General features: G+C 40.3%; 1 long non-coding RNA gene across 1 annotated transcript; it reads right to left on the reverse strand.

Moving 5' to 3' along the window:
- Positions 1 to 1,406: 1,406 nt before the first annotated feature.
- LOC125466366 (uncharacterized) lies at positions 1,407 to 18,882 on the reverse strand. The gene is made up of 3 exons (XR_007250444.2): positions 17,418 to 18,882; positions 15,068 to 15,125; positions 1,407 to 8,436 (listed from the first exon to the last, which is right to left on the reverse strand). It is a non-coding gene; the product is annotated as an uncharacterized LOC125466366 (long non-coding RNA).
- Between the last annotated feature and the right edge of the window lie 31 nt (positions 18,883 to 18,913).

Consider the following 18,913-nt stretch of genomic DNA (forward strand, 5'->3'; position numbering starts at 1 on the left):
CGTCCAAGTCATTTATAAAAATGACAAACAGCAGTGGTCCCAAAACAGCTCCTTGTGGCACACCACTAGTAACCAGACTCCAGGCTGAATATTTTCGATCAACCACCACTTGTTGCCTTCTTACAGAAAGCCAGTTTCTAATCCAAACTACTGAATCTCCCTCAATCCCATGCCTCTGCATTTTCTCCAATAGCCTTGTGGAACCTTATCAAAGGCTTTACTGAAGCCCACGTACACCATGTCAACTGTCCTACCCTCATCTACGTGCTTAGTCACCTTCTCAAAAAAACTCAGAAGTTTGTGAGACACAACCTGCCCTTGACGAATCAATGTTGACTATCTCCAATCAAATTGTTTCTTGCCAGATGATTATAAATCCTATCTCTTATAATCCTTTCCAAAACTTTTCCTACCACAGACGTAAGGCTCACTGGTCTATAATTACCTGGGTCATCTCTACTGCCCTCTTGAACAAAGGCACAACATTTGCAATCCTCCAGTCCTCTGGTACTAAACCTGTAGACAATGACTCAGAGATCAAGGCCATTTTCAACTTTCCATATGGATTCCTCTCTATTCAGTTAGCTGCTTACCTTTAGCAGGAGCTCCTGTGACCCCTGGCTGTCTACATCCTGAGCCTAATCTAAATTTCGTCAGGTGTTGTATGTCTGCTAGGGGTATGTACATATCTCTTAAGGGTCTGAGTGTGTACTGCTACGTTGGCCAAACAGAAACACAGAAGTTGTAGTATAGATTCTTCTGCTGTGTCTCTACTCAGAGACTGTTAATCATGGTTGTGATACATGAAACCCACTGTACAATGTCCTACCATGAAAAGGTGTGTGAAGGTAAGGGACCCAGACTATCCTAATCTCCATTGCCCAGTACAGGACAGGGGCAGCAGCCAGACATAGTGAAAGATCATTGCTAACAGTTATGAAGTTGGCAAAGTGAAAACTCATAGTGAACCATTAGCCTTGACTCTGTGATGATGCTGCTATTTGAATGTTTAATATATCAAATTCCTCTCACTGCATCAGTTAGCTCAGGTGGCTGGACAGGCAGCCTGTGATGAAGGGTGATGCCAACACCACTTGTTTAATTCCTGTACCAACTGAGATGATTATGAAGGCCCTACTTTCAAAACCTCATCCCTTTCCTCAAGTGTAATAACCCTCACGTTAATCTCACCATCAGCCATCTCAATGTAACAAGAGTTTTGTTATGGCAAAATTCACTTTTCATTTGGACAGAGTGAGAGAAGTAAAGCAGGATGGGCTGTTTTTTATTTATTTGGTGTACCTAAACTGTATATCCCTGAGTGATGACTGAAGCTTTTGGGCTTTATATCTGGTTGTCCTTTGTTCCCTCACAGTTTGGGAAGCTATGCAGCGCTGCAGGGTGAGTTTTACTGCAAGCCTCATTTCCAACAGCTGTTCAAGAGCAAAGGGAACTATGACGAGGGCTTTGGCCGCAAACAGCACAAGGAACTGTGGCAGCAGAAGGCAGCAGAGAGTGACGCCAAGTAATGATGACACCACTCTTGGGGAAGGAGCAGCTGGTTGGCAGCAAGCAAAATGTGAAGCTCTGAAACCGTGTCTCTCTTTAACTAAGGACGTAGCAGCTGCACTTCCTTGATCAGCTTTAGTGTATAATTTAGGGGCTATTGCTAACATGGGGGAAGGATTGCTGTTGTCACTGTGTGCAGTGACATTGTAAAAATGGTCATTAGGATCTCCTCTGGTCAGAAGAACTTTGAAAACATCACATATACAGCAGGTGTTACAAAGACCAACCAGAGAATATCTTGCTGACTGGATTTAAATGTTACTTCCAGGTGACAACCAAACCTCATCATTCTGATTTAGGACTTAGCTACCAATGTGGCAATAGGGCTCAACAGCCCACTCCAACTCCATACCACACAATTCAAACTGGAAATAAGGAACTAAAGTAAAAGCAGTACCAAGTTACAGGCCAGATTAACACTGGGATCACTGGGCTGCATATGACCACCCAACAATCCTGTGTTACACACAGCAATTCTCCCCTCATCTATACATTGCTATGTCTTTGGAACGATAGCCCACCTAGTGGGATCAGTTTGCAATTGCACAATATACTCTCAACAATATATATCGTCTTTAAATGGAGTGGCTTTGTCACAGTGAAATGGTTGTGCCAGATATTTTAACTGAGCTTTACTGCAAACAGAATGTGAAGACACAATGCCACCCACAAGTCCACTGTGACAGATTTATCTTTTAGCAATTAAAGGTTGTACTAAGCACCATGGGAATCATGGTGTATCACACACACAGCTTGCTACACTGTAAGTTTTCTCAGAACCCAGAGGGCAGTGCTCCCAACATAATGTTCTTCAAATCAGTTCGCTTTTGCCCAGTACCTTCACAAATTAGAGGTCTGAAAATAGTGTCAGTATAGTACCACAGGGCCTTTAACCCACTTGTATGATCAAATGTTTTACCAAATTAACTAATCAATGATTCAACTGTCCGACCCTTGCTCACCCCTGTATTCCTGATCCTAGGTTAGAGAGAGCATGTAACTCCCAACACCACCTCCCCCCACACACAATTATATGGAGATCCCCTTCTTCTGGAGCTCAGTATACAAAAAATCCAATGAAAAACAGTTAAAAGTCAGTGCCTTCCCCTTACAGTAGAGGTCAACAACACCATACCATTTGGAGGAGGTCAGTGACCCAAACCCACATATTGGAGGACAGTGACCCTGGCCCACATGAAGGACTTCAGTGACTCTAGTCCACATGGAGGTTAGTGGTATCAGTCCACATTAAAGGGTTCAGTGACTCTTCCTCTAGAGAGGTGGTCCGTAATCCCTTCCCCTACATGGACGTCATAGAGTCATACAGCATGGAAATGGAACCTTTGGTCAAACCAGTCCATGCTGAACGTAATCCCAAATTAAACTAGTCCCACCTGCCTGTTCCAAGCCCATATCTCTCCAAACTTTTCCTATTCATGTACTTACTAAACGTTGTAACTGTGCCCACATCCACGACTTCCTCAGGAAGTTCACTCACATGCAAACCACCCTCTATATAAAAGGTTTGCCCTGATATCTTTATTAATCCTCTTTCCTCTCACCTTAAAAATCTGCCCCTTTGTTCTGAAATCCCCCATCCTAGGGAAAAGACACCTACCATTAACCCCATCTATACCCCTCATGATTTTATAAACCCTTATAAGTACACCTCTTGACTTCCTATGCTCCAGTGGAAAAATTCCCACCTTTCCAATCTTTCTTTATAATTCAAACCTTCCATATCTGGCAATATCCTGGTAAATCTCTTCTGAATCCTCTCCAGCTTAATAAAATCCTTCCTTAAACAGGGCATCCAGAACTGCATAAAGTAGTCCAGAACAAGCCTCACCAATGTCCTGTACAACCTCAGCGTGACTTCCCAACTCCCATACTCAAAGGACTGAGCATTGAAGGGAAGAGTGCTAAATGACTTTTTAACCACCGTCTATATGTGATGCAAACTTCAAACAGTCCTACCCTCACAATAACTGTTTCAGTTTTTTTGACGGCTCTGTTGTTTTCTCAGCAGCTGGCTTAACTTCTGGAAATTATGCATGTGATTTAATTGTGGGGAATTCAATGTGTTTATTGTTGTATTCTGAAATCTCTGAACTTCAGAAGTGCACTCAGCTCCAAGGTCCTCAACCAGAATGCAATTTTTTTTTCAAATGAAACTGTGCCTCAGTAATGGGTTAAATGTTGAAAATAATATTTTGGTACTTGATTGTTTAATATGCCTGTACCTATGCATTTTATATTACGATCCATCAATCACAGATCATTTTCAGGTTTCATTGAAAGATTCAGCAGCCTTTTATACACTATTGATATTTTTTCCCAGTCCAACACAGCACTCAAGAAATACCTGTAACACTCATTCACTGATCAAGTATTGAAATTATTTTGTACTAACCAGAGTAATAACCAGGGATGAGACGTGGACTGATTGAAGTGTTTATCAGATGCCTCCGATAATCCTCCAGCATTCAGCAAAATTATCACAACATCCACATCACTTTCCCCTTCCCTTGAGCTGAGGGAGCAGATGGATAACCTATATCTGATATGGTGCTGCTCTGTCAGGATAGATATTTTACACAGAATTGTCTGAAATGACTTACATTTGCCTTGCCCATAATCTCCAAATGCAATCTGCCCTATGATGCCACCGGCATTTAAAAGTCTAGTTATTTGAAGTACACATGTGCATGGGCTCTGCTGCATTTCAGTGGCACTGACCAATTGCTGGGAGCTCCAGGATGTTAAATGGGTGTACCAAGGGCACCAAGAGAATTAGCGGGAGGAAGGTACTTTCACTGTCATTTTTGTTTACTGGCCCCACTTGGAATCAGTCCAATGTATGAAATTCAAAGCACTATATATTTTTAAACCACTCCCACAATAATTTGTTCAGTTGTCTCATTCCGCAATAACCCCTTCTGCTTTTTGAGGGGGGAGCTTCAACTGCAACTCATGTAAAGCTTCACTATTGTCTCACATCCCTACCTATTTCAATTGGAGATCAGAACTATAACAAGGCCAAATCACAATGCTGCAATAGTGTGCGCGCCCCTGTTTTACATATCTCTGCCTAGACCCTGTTGAGGCTGCTACAACTTTTTATTACATTACCTGGGTTCTTAAACTTGTACTTCTCCTTTTGTCAGAAAAGAAAGGGGGTGGAGAACACAGTGTCTCTCCAGAGTTGGTCTCCTGTCTCCCAACCCCTACCTGCCATTCACCCACTCCATAGCCTGTTCTTTGATTCCATCAAGTCCACATACTTGTTTCTCTCAACCAATGAACATTTTCTTCCCTTTTTGGCTTCTGATTGTATTTCTTTTGCACATCAATGCCCAGCTAGGAGTCGCTGCAAGGCCACCTAGGGATGGGCAACAAACATCAGCTTTGCTTTTCCGATAAAGAAAAAGTAGAAATAATTTGAAATCTATAAATTGACAGCATCTCCATAGCAATATAGTCTGGAGTTAAATTCTATTCAATTTGTAGATCCCTATTCTCAAGAAGCATTTTAGTCTGTCATGAGCTCCAGTGGTTAGCTCTGTTGCAATTTTGTTTTTAATTGGTATGTATCCAAAACCACTTCACATCCATGTTATAATCTTAGTAATCCCACTGTCTAAGACAGATATTTTAAACTCGGATTGACTAATGAAATTGGTAACCTCTTTACACTCTCCTTCAACCACCACCTATGTTCTGTACATCTCTTCTGAGCTGGAACCTCTCATTATAAATGTCATAGAAACAGTGGTCATTCAATCACATTTTGCTAATCTTTACTGCAATTCCAATTCATGCATTTTCTCCATATCCCTCAACATTTGTTAGTATGCCAATATGTTTTGAAATCTTCAATGACCCCAGCATTAACAGCTTTCTGAATGAAGAAATGCTCCCTCATTTCATGCCTAAATGACTGAACTGTAATTTTGAAATTATGTCTTCTTCTGGATTCCCCACCAGAGTACTTAGCTTCTTTATTCCTGCTCTTTCAATCATTCTAAAAATAAAGTCCTGTCATCATGGCAAGCTTTCAAGGTTAGTGCAACCTAGAAATTAGATTTTTAAAATGTGACATTATTTTGAGGAAAGTCTATACTGCATGCATAAATTTGTGATCAGCATTTTAAAATCTGATAGTGTATGATGTCTTCCCAAAGTGAAAAATTTCAAGTGCTGTTTTGTAATGGTTGCATGCATTTAATATATTGGTGATTCTTGTCCCTTAGACACGTGTGATCATTTTACTGAGAGGTGTGGAGCTATGATCCCAGTTAACCAATTCCACAGGATCCAATCAATGTTGGAATTAGAACTTTTCCCAAATTAAATATTAAATACAATAACAATACATTGCATAGCTCTCTGATACGGTATATCTGTGGATGTAACAGGCATTTTTAGAAATTATTAAGGGATGATGATAAACTGGCTAATGATTCCTGAACCTTGGCCTGTGGGTGGAGCAACTGGGCCTCAGAGTTTGCCAAATTAGTGGAGAAACCATGACTGCTGATCAATATCCAATGAATCCAGTTATAAGTGGATTTTGGACAAGGAGAGCACGGGCTCAAAATGATGGCCAAACAGCTTTCAAGCATGCATCATCTATTTATAGAAAGCCCTATTAAGTTTAAGTTTTGACACGTGGAACTGCGCCCTGTTATGGGTTGACCAAGGCATGAGGAGAAGGGGGGGAAAAGAGAACACAAAATAAATTTTAGCCAACTAGTGATCTCACGATTCATTGAAGATTGGATAGAAAAACGTTTCCCTAAAAGAAAGAATTAAAAAACAATGAATGAGACACTATCCATTACAGATTTTAAGAAATAATCCCACATTGTAAATGCTGAATGTGAAAAGATAAATACACTCAGGATACATAAAATGTTAACAGGCCATTTCATTTTGTTTGTACTGACTACAACTCCTTGTTACACAAGTGAGGATTTCTGGGTACATTTTGTGGATACTGTGAAAGGAATATAGCACTGATTTTAAAAAAATAGACTTCCACCATCTAGAGCATTTTACTCTTGTAACTATGAATGGAGGTTGTGCAGTTCAAAGTATAACCTTATGTCTGGTTGTATTCAATTAACACATCTGTCTCTTCCCATCTCAAATTATTTTGTTCAAACTTGATGTGTTTATGAGTTGTGAGACAATTCATTGTTTCATTACTCACTCTCCATCCCACAAGCCATTCACAGAATATTCTTGCAGAGAGCTGTCACTGTCTGGTTACTGCATTTACAACTTATTGTTACACGTCGGATATCCCTTGGTGCACAGGCCTTATGAACATTGTATGTTTGTACCTTTTTTACTGTTTGTATCTCTGATCATGACTGTTAAAAGTGCTGCTCTTGAATCTGTGATTTCACTTCTGCTTTACAAATGTTAGAGTTTTGACATTAAAATATACATTGTGTAACACTTTGTGTATAACGTGCTTTGAGAAAAGAAGGAAGGATGAACTCCTTTTATCCCTGTAGCTGTTTCAGTTTCTTTACCTTCCATAACATGGAATCAATGCCCAAAAGTCTGGTTGCACAATGTGTACGTCAACTTTACCAAAGCTTTTTGGTAGCATGGTGACACAGTGGTTGGCACTGCTGCCTCAAAGTGCCAGGGACCAGGGTTTTATCCGAGCCTTGGGTGACAATCTGTGTGGCATTTCCACCCACAGTTCAAAGATGTGCATGTTAGGTGGATTGGCCGTGCTAAATTGTGTATAGTGTCCAGAGATTTTTAGGTTAGGTGGATTAGCTATGGGAAATGTAGCATTACAGGGATAGGGGGATGGGTCTAGTTGAGATGCTGTTCAGAGAGTCAGTGTGAACTCATTGGGCCAAATGGCCTGTTTCCACACAATAGGGATTCTATGGTTTTAAATACCGCACTCAGATACTCCTCCCTCAACTCGATTTTCAATGCTTAAGTGAACTTCATACCAAGAATCAGCCTTAAGTATATTCATGGGGGACGTATATATAATGCCTTTGATTCTGGGTACTTGGGGCTGTGTGAACAATAAAGTGAAGGAGACAGACAAACACTCATCTGGCAATAGCTGTAATCCTGAAGGCAATGGCACCTAAAAATTTGTACGGTGATGAAAGGATCTTCTTCACCAGCCAGAGGTGGCAGTTATAAAACAAGTATCGTTGATGCTGTCTGACACAGTTATCTCAGACTGATAAGGTCATAGAAAAAAACAGGACATCTTGCTTCACTTTTTAGTGATTCTGTAGATGCTTGCTTCCATTCTGACATTGCTGGCAGCTTTTACTCAAGATGGTAGACCTTGTAAACACATATCAGTTTCACTCTACTGAAGTGCAATTGATCTGAGCTGTTAACTTTCTTTCCATCTCCAGAAATGCTGTCAGACCTGTGTAGTGTTTCCAGTACTTTCTCTTTTGATGTCATAGTTGATCTATTTGGCTTCTTTTCTTAAAAAGACTGGGATTCCTTCTAATTCTTGTTAGTTTCCTCCTTTAACAGAAATGTTTACTGTGTCACATATGATCCCTGCCCACAGGGTACATGAGTCATGTGTTCCTATAACCCTACCAATGTCAGCTCAAGACTGACATTTGTGGCAGAACTCCTTTGGTAAGTGTTCCTCACTTCCTGTGGACTGTACTTAGGCGTTTCCAACACATCCCAAAACCAACATGTCCAGGATTGCATCCCAACTCCACTATACACTGCTCCATCACAGCATAAATGATTAGTTGCATCTTCGTCTTAGAATTAGTAGCTTGGGTTTTGCATCAAGTACAGTGCAGATTATTTCCATGAATTTCTTCCACTTCAGTAATGTGCAATGACCTATAAAAAGAAAACATATCTAAGGACTGGTACATGTAACATAAACATTCTAATTCAGAACAGAATGAGTGCTGTACTGTCAGACATGCTGTTTAGAAGAGATATTAAACCAAGAGCAGTTAGCTTCAGGCTGACCACTGAGATATTATTTGTCTTGTATGCTGATTGTAGCCCCCAAATTCCTCTGCAGTGGTGAGAAGGCATTTAAAATTAACCACAGGCCTCAGACTGAATGCATGACAGAAGCTGAATCATTGGCAAAAAGAAGTTCACAGATCTGAACATATCTCACTTTGACCTTTGCTCTCAGTCTGAGTAGTACATCATCTCCTCTTATGATAAATCTTTTGTGATTATTTTTTAATCCAGGAAAGCTTTTGAGACAAGGCAAGGCAAGATATCAAAAAGCATGGTGCAAAAAATAATCCTTCTTAACTCTATTTACTATTGGGAATATATTAGATGCCTTTCCATTTACGGGGTAAAGACTTCACAAACTGAATTAGTTTCATGGCTAACTGATTTTTGAAGAGAGGAAACAGAAAGCCAGAAAGGAGATTTTGGTTAGAGCTACAAAAGTGAAATGAAGTGCCTTCTGCTGTTTGTCTCAGGGTAAAGATCATGGTTGTCGCTGAATGTCCAGCTTTGAGCAAACACCAGCTTTTTAACAGATATGGTTGGCAGTATTTTATAAGTATCAAGGTTTTAAGTATTTAACAACTACAAACAACAGTGAAATGCAATGAACTAATCTGACTTGTCATCTTTGTTCTTGTAGGTTATCATTGAGACAGATCTCAGTTCCTAAGGAACTTTTCCTTTCTCCTATATTTATAAGCAAGAACAGTTCATGAAGGAAACTAGTATTTCCAGTTTAGAGATCAATTAGCAATCCATCAATAGCAGGTGCTTTACTAACTCACTCTTATTGCTGCTGTATTCCATGCTGAGGGGTGCATCCTACTTCATCTTGTGTTGCTTAGTCAAAAAAGTAGTGCTTGTACATTTACTGCATTTTGTCTATTACAATGCATTTCAAAGGAGGTGAGAAATGCTTCAGGGACATTGCAACAAAATTAGAAATTTCATAAATATGTCTTTCATATATCAGTGTTGTTACTTTAAAGAACTTACATGCAAACTATGTTACCCCTCTTCTGGAACATCACTAATGACTTGGAATCCACACATCCATTCAAGATACTAATGCATAACTGCCACAACAAACACTACCACGCTTCGCTCACCTTAGCTAAAGAAACCCACTCTTCTGATACCATACTGAAGGACAAGCTTAGGTCTTATTTCCTTTTACAATGAGCTACCTTTTTAAACACTTCCCTCGCTGCCTGCTATCACAGCAAATACTGAATGTGAGGAACTCTTGGATTTATCCAGTACCAAGAACAATATTTTTTATTCAGCTATTTTAAATTTCTTTGATGAAATCCAACACCTGCTCCCTCAATCCCATCCTGGCTCAACTTCTCACCACTTCTCGGCCCTGATTCTAGATTACTTCAGTGGTTCATTCTCCTCGGACAGTGTATTCTTCTTCCCAAAAAAGAGCCCCAAAGATCCCTTACATTTTGTTTGTTAAGATCCCAACTCAAATCTTGCTTGGAGACAGCAAGAACTGCAGATGCTGGAAGCCACAGTCAATAATGTGGAGCTGAAGGAACACAGCAGATCAGGCAGCATGAGAGGCGCAAGAAAGTCAACATTTCAGGTCAGGAACCTTCATCAGGACTCCAGATAGAAATAGGCAGTGTGGGGTTGGGGAACAATCAAGTTGGAGGCTGTGGATGGGAGGTCTCCTACGTGTAACAATTGCAACTTCATCACCACAGCATGCCACTTTTGGTATCTCTCAAAGATTTTGTTTTTATTCATTCATTCACAGAGCATGGGCATTGTTAGGTTAGAAGTGGGGATGTTTACTGATGATGATACAATGTTCAGCATCATTTGCAACTTCTCAAATGCTAAAGCAATCCATCTCAATGTGTGGCAAGACCTAGACAACTTTCAGGCTTGGGCTGACAAGTAACAAAGATCATACTTACCACACAAGTGCCAGGCAATGACCATATCCAAAAAAAGAGAATGCAACCATCTCCCTTTGACATTCAACAGCATAACTACTACTGAACCACCCACCATTAAAATCCTTGGAGTTAAAACTTACAAGGAGCTGCACTAGATCATCTACACATTGTGGCAAAGAGGCAATTTTGTGTTGAGTAACTTACTTCATCACTCCCCAAAACCTGCCACCATCTACAAGGCATAAGCAATAGTTTGATGGAATACTCACCACTTGCCTGGATGAATGTGGCTCCAAAAAAGCTGGAGAAGCTCAACATCACGCAGACAAAGCAGCCCACAAAACTGGCACCACATCAACCACCTTCAACATTCACTCCCTCCACCACCACAGTGATAGCAACGTGTAACATACATAAGATGCACTGCAGCAATACACCTTCAACAGCATGTTCCAAATCTGCAACCTCTACCATTTATAAAGACAAAAGGCAGCAACTGCATCGGAACATCACCACATGCAAGTTCCCTTGCTGGCCCTGAATTGGAACTATATGGTATTTCCTTCACTGGGGCAAAATCCTGGCACTCCCTCACCAAATGCTGTAGGCCCTCACTCCCCATGCACGAGTTCAAGAAGGTGGCTCACCACTTTCTCAATAGTAATTAAGGATGACCTAGCCAGGAACACCTCATCCCATGAAAAAATATTTTCAATAACTGATGCAGCATTCGGACACAAGTGTCCCATGAGGTTGTAGACATGCTTGCCGAGCTGATGGGTTTGGTTGCAAACGTTTCATCACCCTACTAGGTAATATTGTCAGCGCACCTCCGGTGAGTCATCGGTGTTCTGTCCCGCTTGTTATTTATCTGCCTCTGTTTGATTGGTTGGTTGGTACCATTTCTGGTTCTGTTTCTCAGTGGTTTGTACACAGGGTCTAATCCAAAACCGGATGGAGTTCCGGTTGGAAGACCAGACCTCCAGGAATTCCCTGGCATGTCTCTGTTTGGCTTGTGCGTTTGCTGATGTGTTGCCCCAGTTGAATTTGTGTCCCTTGTTGACCGTGTGTAGTGAGACGCAAGAACTGGTCTTGTCTCTTGGTGGCTTGTTGGTGTTCATGTAGCCATGCAGTCAATTCTCTTCTGTGTGGCCTATGTTGTGTTTCTCATAGTCCTTGCATGGTAGTTTGTATGTTACCCCAGTTTTGGGTATAGAAGGGTAGAATTTGGCATTGCTGGGACGTTCTGTACATGGATGAGCGATATGTATTTAGAACACTTGAAAGTTGCATCAGGTTTTAATGCACCTTTCTTGATGTACTGCCAAAGATTGCTAAAAACCAGACAGATATTCTCCCTCAGCAACAAAAGGAAGAATCTACTGGTGCCACAAAGAAAGCATAATTTATTGTGACCAAAGAAGACAGCAGCAAAGGTATTGGCTCACTCTTTTGGTTTCAGAACAAGGATTTTAATTAAACTAACCAGGTCTGAATAGGTTGATGCACCTGGGCATTCACCTATATCCTTACTGTGTGCATCATCCCATAATCTCATTTGCCTTATCATGGCTACTTACTATTACCCCCATACCAGATGAGGTTATCATCCAGTCCTGCCTTCTCAACCTCTCCCCTTGCCACATGTAGTGATCCTCACGTTGAACTATCAAGGGTAAGACCCAAAATGCTGATTGCTCCTTTCCTCCACATGCTGCGTGGCTTGCTATGTTCTTCCAGCCTCCTGTTTGTCTACCTCCTGCATCTGCAGATTTTTTGTTGTCTCTAACTAGCTGTCTCCCTCTAATGATCTCCCTCTAATAATACATCCACTTAGCTTGAAAACACATCCATGGGTCTCTTGCTATGGGTGTCTTCATTTTTCCCATCTATCTATGCACCACGGATACTCAAACCTATCCTTAAGCAATTTCAGACTTCTCCCTGATAGTCACATTTACCAAGAACATTACATTCAGTGCATGAACATGCAGCTGACATTTTTCCTGTTGCAGAAGAGAACATCCTTGGATACATCGCATCCAGTCCTGGTAACCTATCATCTTCCAGTAAGCCAACTTAATGCCTCCCACTATTTTTAACCAATCTTAATTCCCATTTCACTATGATTTGAACAGCAGTGTTTTTTTTGATAAAGTGGTGTTCATTCAGTACCAACCCACACCACTGTCTCCATGCCTAAATCTTCTTTTAGCTACCACATCAGCTTCACTCCTTTTATTATTTATATGCTTTCATATGACTTCTGGAATCCCTTTTGTAGCCAGTCCCTTTTCATATGCTTTCTTCTCATATTTTGTCAGTTGCCCTCTGAATCTTTAATACTGAGCCTAATTCTCAATTGTATTATCCAGCTGACATTTGTCATATGCACCATCTCTCTTCTTCAGCTTCCTCCCTGTCTTTTGTTATCTGGGGCACATCTATTTATTTTCCACACATTTTCCCCTCATTGGAATGTATCTTGATGATACAAGAATTACTTCCTCTTTAAAGACAATCCATTCTCCAGTGACACTTTTGCTTATCAAGCTTCAATTCCAAATCAAGTCAGCAAGATCTCTACTAGAGTCACGGGTTAGTTCAATTTGTTAGATCGTTAGTGTTTGCTTCAGAATAATGGCAATAATGCGAGGCTTGATGACTGTTCTAGCTGAGGTAAACTTGGGCCCTACCCCGTTGGTAAATCACAATATAAGACTGGTAAACTTAAATAATCAAGGATGATTTTCCTATCCCATGTTAATTGGCCCTACCCCAATTAATAACTCATTCTTGTTTGTTCTCTGTCCTGATAACAGGTGCCCATTATCAGCTTTCCTTGGCATACCATTATCTGTCTTTCTCTCAGTCTCTGAGCTGTCTCCACATATGCTCTCACACTTTTGAAGCTTCAACCTTGTCTTCAGTGTATATGCCATTTTTTCCTAACTACTACTAGTTCTGATGGAGGGTTAAAAACATTGACTCTACTTTCTCTCCACAGATGTTGCCAAACCTGCTGAGTTTCTCCAGTGACATCTGTGAACATATAGTTGTCATTATGGAGAAATGTCTGCAGGATGACCAACGGTGGGAACTGAATATCCAGAAGCATATGAGAATATGCTTCTGAATATGAGGAGAGACAAAAAGGAAAAGGCAAAGAGGAAATTAATGCAACAGTGAGGAAGGATATTAGTTCTAAAGGTGTGGAATCTGTATCTGCAGAGCTGGAAAACATCAAGGGGCAAAAAAACATTAGGAGCTGTATATAGACTCACAAACTGTAAAGTTATGTTGAAATAGCATTAAACAGGAAACTGTAGAGCCGCCTGAAGTAAAGGAACATCTGTGGGTGATTTTCATCTACATACAGATTAGGCAAATCAAATTAGTAACAATCTTGTAGAGGAGGAGTTAGTTGAGTGCGCGCAAATTGGTTTTATGGACCAAAACATTGAGGAACCAACTAGAAAACACAATCTTAGGTTGGGTATTGTGTCATGAGCAAGGAATAGTTGCCAAACAAGTTGCACGAGTCCTTGGGGATGCAGTAAAGAAGCGAAATAGTATATTAGACTTCATAGCCAGAACTTTTGATTACAGGAGCAGGGATGTCTTGTTTAATATATAAAGAACCTTAGTGAAACCATGCCTGCAATACTGTACACAGTTTTGGTCTCCGCACCTGAGGAAGGGTGTTCTTGCTATAAAGGAATTGCAGTAAAAGGTTTAGAATTAGAATTAGAATTAGGTTTATTGTCATGTGTACTCAAGTACAGGAGTATACTGAAAATTTAAAATGTCACCCATGATGGCACCATCTAAACTATAAGGTACCAAGGTACAAATCTGAGATACAAAATAGAGAAATAAAAAAAGTTACAATACATAGTGATTCAATGTATAAGTTAGAAACTAAGAAATAAAGTTAAAAGGATGAACATTACAGACAGGTTATAGGTAAACATTATAATGTAGTAGATCGGTGCAGGGGTCTTTCAGATATGGTTTTTTCGGGCTCACAAACCACTGACCATCCGCACCGGTCCCCAGTCCAACAGCCATTCCTGCTCTGCTCCATTACCAGACTGATCCTTGGGATAGCAGGGCCGACATATGAGGAACGGTTGAATCAGTTAGGATTTAATTTACTGGAATTCAGGAGAATGAGAAAGCATCTCATTGCAACCTATAAAATTCTAAACGTACTAGACAGGATAAATGTAGGAATGGTCTTGTGATAGCAGGTCATTGGAACCAGGATATGAGATAGATCATTTAAGACTGAGATGAGAAGAAATTTCCTCACTCAGGCAATGGTGAAACTGTGGGATTTTCTGCAATGAAAACAGTAAAGATCGAAAGATGTGATTTCAAGAAGGAGTTGGAACCAGTTTTTGGGGATCAAAGGTTATGTGGGAAAAGCAGGAACAAACTGATGAGTTGGATGATAAACTATGATCTTAAAACATGGCAGTGCAGCTTCATGGGCCAAATGGTTTACTCCTGCTCGTAATTCCTACATATCTATAACCAACCTAAACCTAATAACCGTTGTTCCATATATGTTCTCTTACCGACACTTGATCCATTGGTCGACTTCATTCACAAGAATTAAATGCAGCAACTTTCTCACTGGAATGAAAATATTCTGTTTTACAATATTGTCCTGAATACACTCTTGAAACTCCTGCTCATCTCTGATTATTTAATTATTTAAATTATTTTAAGATGTACTGTAATAAAAGGTACTACTCCAAAACTTATGTGCACCTCTGTAATTTCCTTGCAAATTTATTCCTGTAAATTCTACCCATCAGCTTGTGGTGAATGGAATACACTGGGCAATGAAAGGGTACCTATATTGTGTTTTCGCTCCACCCAAATAGATTCTGTACTTGAACATTCTGGGATATTGTCTCATTCTAATACTGTAAAACATTATCCTTAATCAACAGTGCTACCTTTCTCATCTATATTTTTCTCGACCACCTTGTTGCAGAGTAATTTACAGCATGGAAGGAGGCCATTCTACTCATTACACTGTTACAAATGAGTGGTTTTTATAAGAATGTTACGCCTATTTGGACTGTGTTGATTAGAGTAAAACGGAGGTAAAAAAGGAACTGACATGATCTGCTTTGGATCCTGCTGCCAGCAAAAGTCATTGGCTTGACTGTTAAAGACATTCAGGTGTTTCTCTGTGAAGACACAAGATGCTCACACTTGCAAACAATGGTAGAAGAATATTTGCTGACAATGGATATACTATTAGTCCCAAATTCCCAAGAAGAATTAAGAGTGTCTGATTTTGAAAATGGTTATACTTTATCTATTGTCTACTTAGTTTCATAACAGAATAAGTTGTTATATCTCAAGGGTATAAAATCAACATGTTTACCTTGATAAATAGGCCCATTGATTTACATTGCTATGGAAATGAGAGGAATTGAGAGGAATAAAATGTACTGGAAGCCATTGTAAGATTGGATTATAAGGTTCTCCTAAAAGTTGCACCTGAATTTCACAGAATGGTTGGCTTGTCAGGACCATAGAGAGAACAGACAGGTAACAGGTTCTTATTATACATTACACAGAGATGCAGGTGAGAGCTTGCTGAAAAGGCCAAATCTTTGAGGACTTACAATGAGGCTAGAAGATTCATCTGCCTTCAATCACAGACAAAATCTCCAGAAAAATCCTGAGCATTAAAGATAGTTCTGAGGTTAAATGTTACTTGACTGGGGCAGGAAAAAAAATGAAAGTAAACCCTGAATAATGAAAAATCTCTTTAGACTGGTTCCAGGTGAATTAAATGCCTACTTAAGGGACAGAATAAAATAATACCATGGAGTGAGAACTTTGTTCATGTGAAAGTAAAAGGGGAAGTTCTCTTCTGCAGTTACCTATAGAAACAGTGTTTAATCAGTGTTGGTTTTAGTTTACTTGTTGCAGTTGAAGTTGCAAAACTTGTCATGTGAGCTTTTAAATTGGACTCAGGGAACGCAAATGTTTTTAAAATGATTATTGTCTTTGTTGGTTCCAGCCAGAGCAATCCTGTCATTTGTACTCCGCTATTCAATTTCCACAGTCTTGCAAGTTGATTTGTCTAAATCTTATCCAATTTCGTCACAGAATCATTATTTACGTCACACTCATAAGAGGCCAGATCCAGGTTACTAACACTCACTGCATAAAATTAATACAAAATGTTTTTCATCACAGTCCCCCTGCGTCTCTTACCCAAAATCCTAAACCCATGTCTCCTATTCCTTGTACTATCAGTTAATTGGTGCTTTCCCTCCTCAACCTTGTCTAAAGTCTTGTACACCTCAAATCTACCTGGTCTCTTTTGCTCCAAGGAGAACAACTCCAGCTGTTCCAAACTAAACTTGGAGCTACAGCCATCATTCCACAGTATCATTCTGGTAAATTTCCTCTGCATCTGCTCAAGGAACATTTTTGCTAAAGCATGGTAACTATAGTTAGATCAATATTCCTGTTAGGACCCAATCAGAGCTTTATCAAGGCTCAACACAACTTTGCTGTCTAAAATTCAACCTGCCACTTTGGTGACCATTCTGATTGTCCGTCAAATGTCCTATTGCAGGCCATTTAAATTATCTTAAGATTTGCCACTCTAAATTTGGTATCATCAATAAATTTTGAAATTTGACTCAGCATTCCAAGACCCAAATCATTTATCAATTGCAAAAACAACACAAAAAACAACAAAGCACTGACACTTGGAAGATATGACGATCTACCACCCTCCAGTCCAAAAAAATTCTTATCCACCATGACTGGCTTTCTGTCCTCAATCCCAACCTTCCATGTTGTCAGCCGTAATTTAGTAATCAGTCTTAAGGTAATTTGTCAAACAAACATTCTTTCAGAAGCATGTTTCCCTTGAATATTTGAACTTACCCTTGTTCTTTGCATCAACATCTATCATCTCATGTGGCTGTGTGTTTTGGTGATCTTGATGTCTTTCACACTGTTTCTGGTTTGCTTCATACTGATTCCAGTCTACTTTAATGATCCTAACATACTTCATAACAATCTTGACCACAACAAGCACTAGGAAGCAAAAGGGATTATGGAAGCAGACAGAGAAGCATGGTTTTAGGAGGGGCACATATACAATGTAATAAAAGCTTAATATCAAATCAGAATTTTTGCAGCACAGAAATTAAATGATGGTGTAAATGACCATGCTACTCTGACATAAGCAAAGCAGAGAAATGATTGAGACTTGAAGAGTGGCAAAAGAGAAACACTACATTAGACAGCTGCATTTCTCCATTATAAGCATGTACCCATGTAAATGAAGAATTTTCAGAATTACTGAGAGTGAGTGAGCATCATTCAAGCTAAAGATACATGGGACACAACAGCAGCAGCAGCAGTCTAACAAGACAGTGCGACCTCTTGACACTAAATGCCCAGCCAACCCAAAGCATGGTTACAACAGAGCTCCCAATAAAGCAGTGTGGAGAAAACAGCAGTTTCTGTGAGCGATAGTTAGAACTGCTGATGCTGGAGTCAGAGATAACACAGTGTGGAGCTGGAGGAACACAGCAGGCCAGGCAACATCTACTACCCTGGTTACAGTGGCTGAACTGAGGTTGAGGCTGTTGCTCTCTCTTCCAAGGTTCCTGCTCTTTAGGCTGACTTTGTCACTGGGGTGTCAACCCCTTTGATTCAAGTGGGCCCTTTAAATATAATTCCATGGACTACACTCAAATACAGTAGCTTACTATTGTTCACAATGTTGACATGTTAACTGACATGTAGATTCCGTTGTAGCTATTAAGCTACAACAGCTTGATACTGTAAGTAATATAATTCAGTTAATCTAGTGAATGTGCTTCTGCCCCCAGAAAGGGTGTTACGAAAGGCAGTATTAGGTATTATAATTTCCCTATTGACTCAGCTGACCCGAAGAGCCGGACAGTCCCAAAAACCGTTCTACTGAAACTTTCGACACACTGTTCTATCCGAAACCTTTCAGCATTGTCTCATCAACACCTATTAAATATAGACAAACAGGAGGCTGGAAGAACACAGCAAGCCAGGCAGCAGCTAGAGGAACAGCAAAGTTGACGTTTCGGGTCGGAACTCTTTTTCGGAAAATAAGGCTGTTTCCGTGGGCTGTATATTCAACTGGCTAACCTCTTCCCACTTAATGCTCCTGAGCAGCCTTCACTCTCCCTCACACCCTTTCTTCTCACCAATCTCACCTCATCTCCCACCGGCACACTCTCTTAAACCTCTCAGCCCCTCTTTTCTCCGCCTTAAACCACTCCGACCTCGCCCCGTTTTACTTCAGCCATTCCTCACGCTTCACCAACTAAACCTCATAAACTCCGCCGTGAAGCCACTTCACGTCCGCGCCTTCCCGCGTTGCGCATGCGCCTGCC

The sequence above is a fragment of the Stegostoma tigrinum genome, chromosome 31 (genome assembly GCF_030684315.1).
Source record: "Stegostoma tigrinum isolate sSteTig4 chromosome 31, sSteTig4.hap1, whole genome shotgun sequence".
In the NCBI taxonomy this organism is placed as follows: domain Eukaryota; kingdom Metazoa; phylum Chordata; class Chondrichthyes; order Orectolobiformes; family Stegostomatidae; genus Stegostoma; species Stegostoma tigrinum.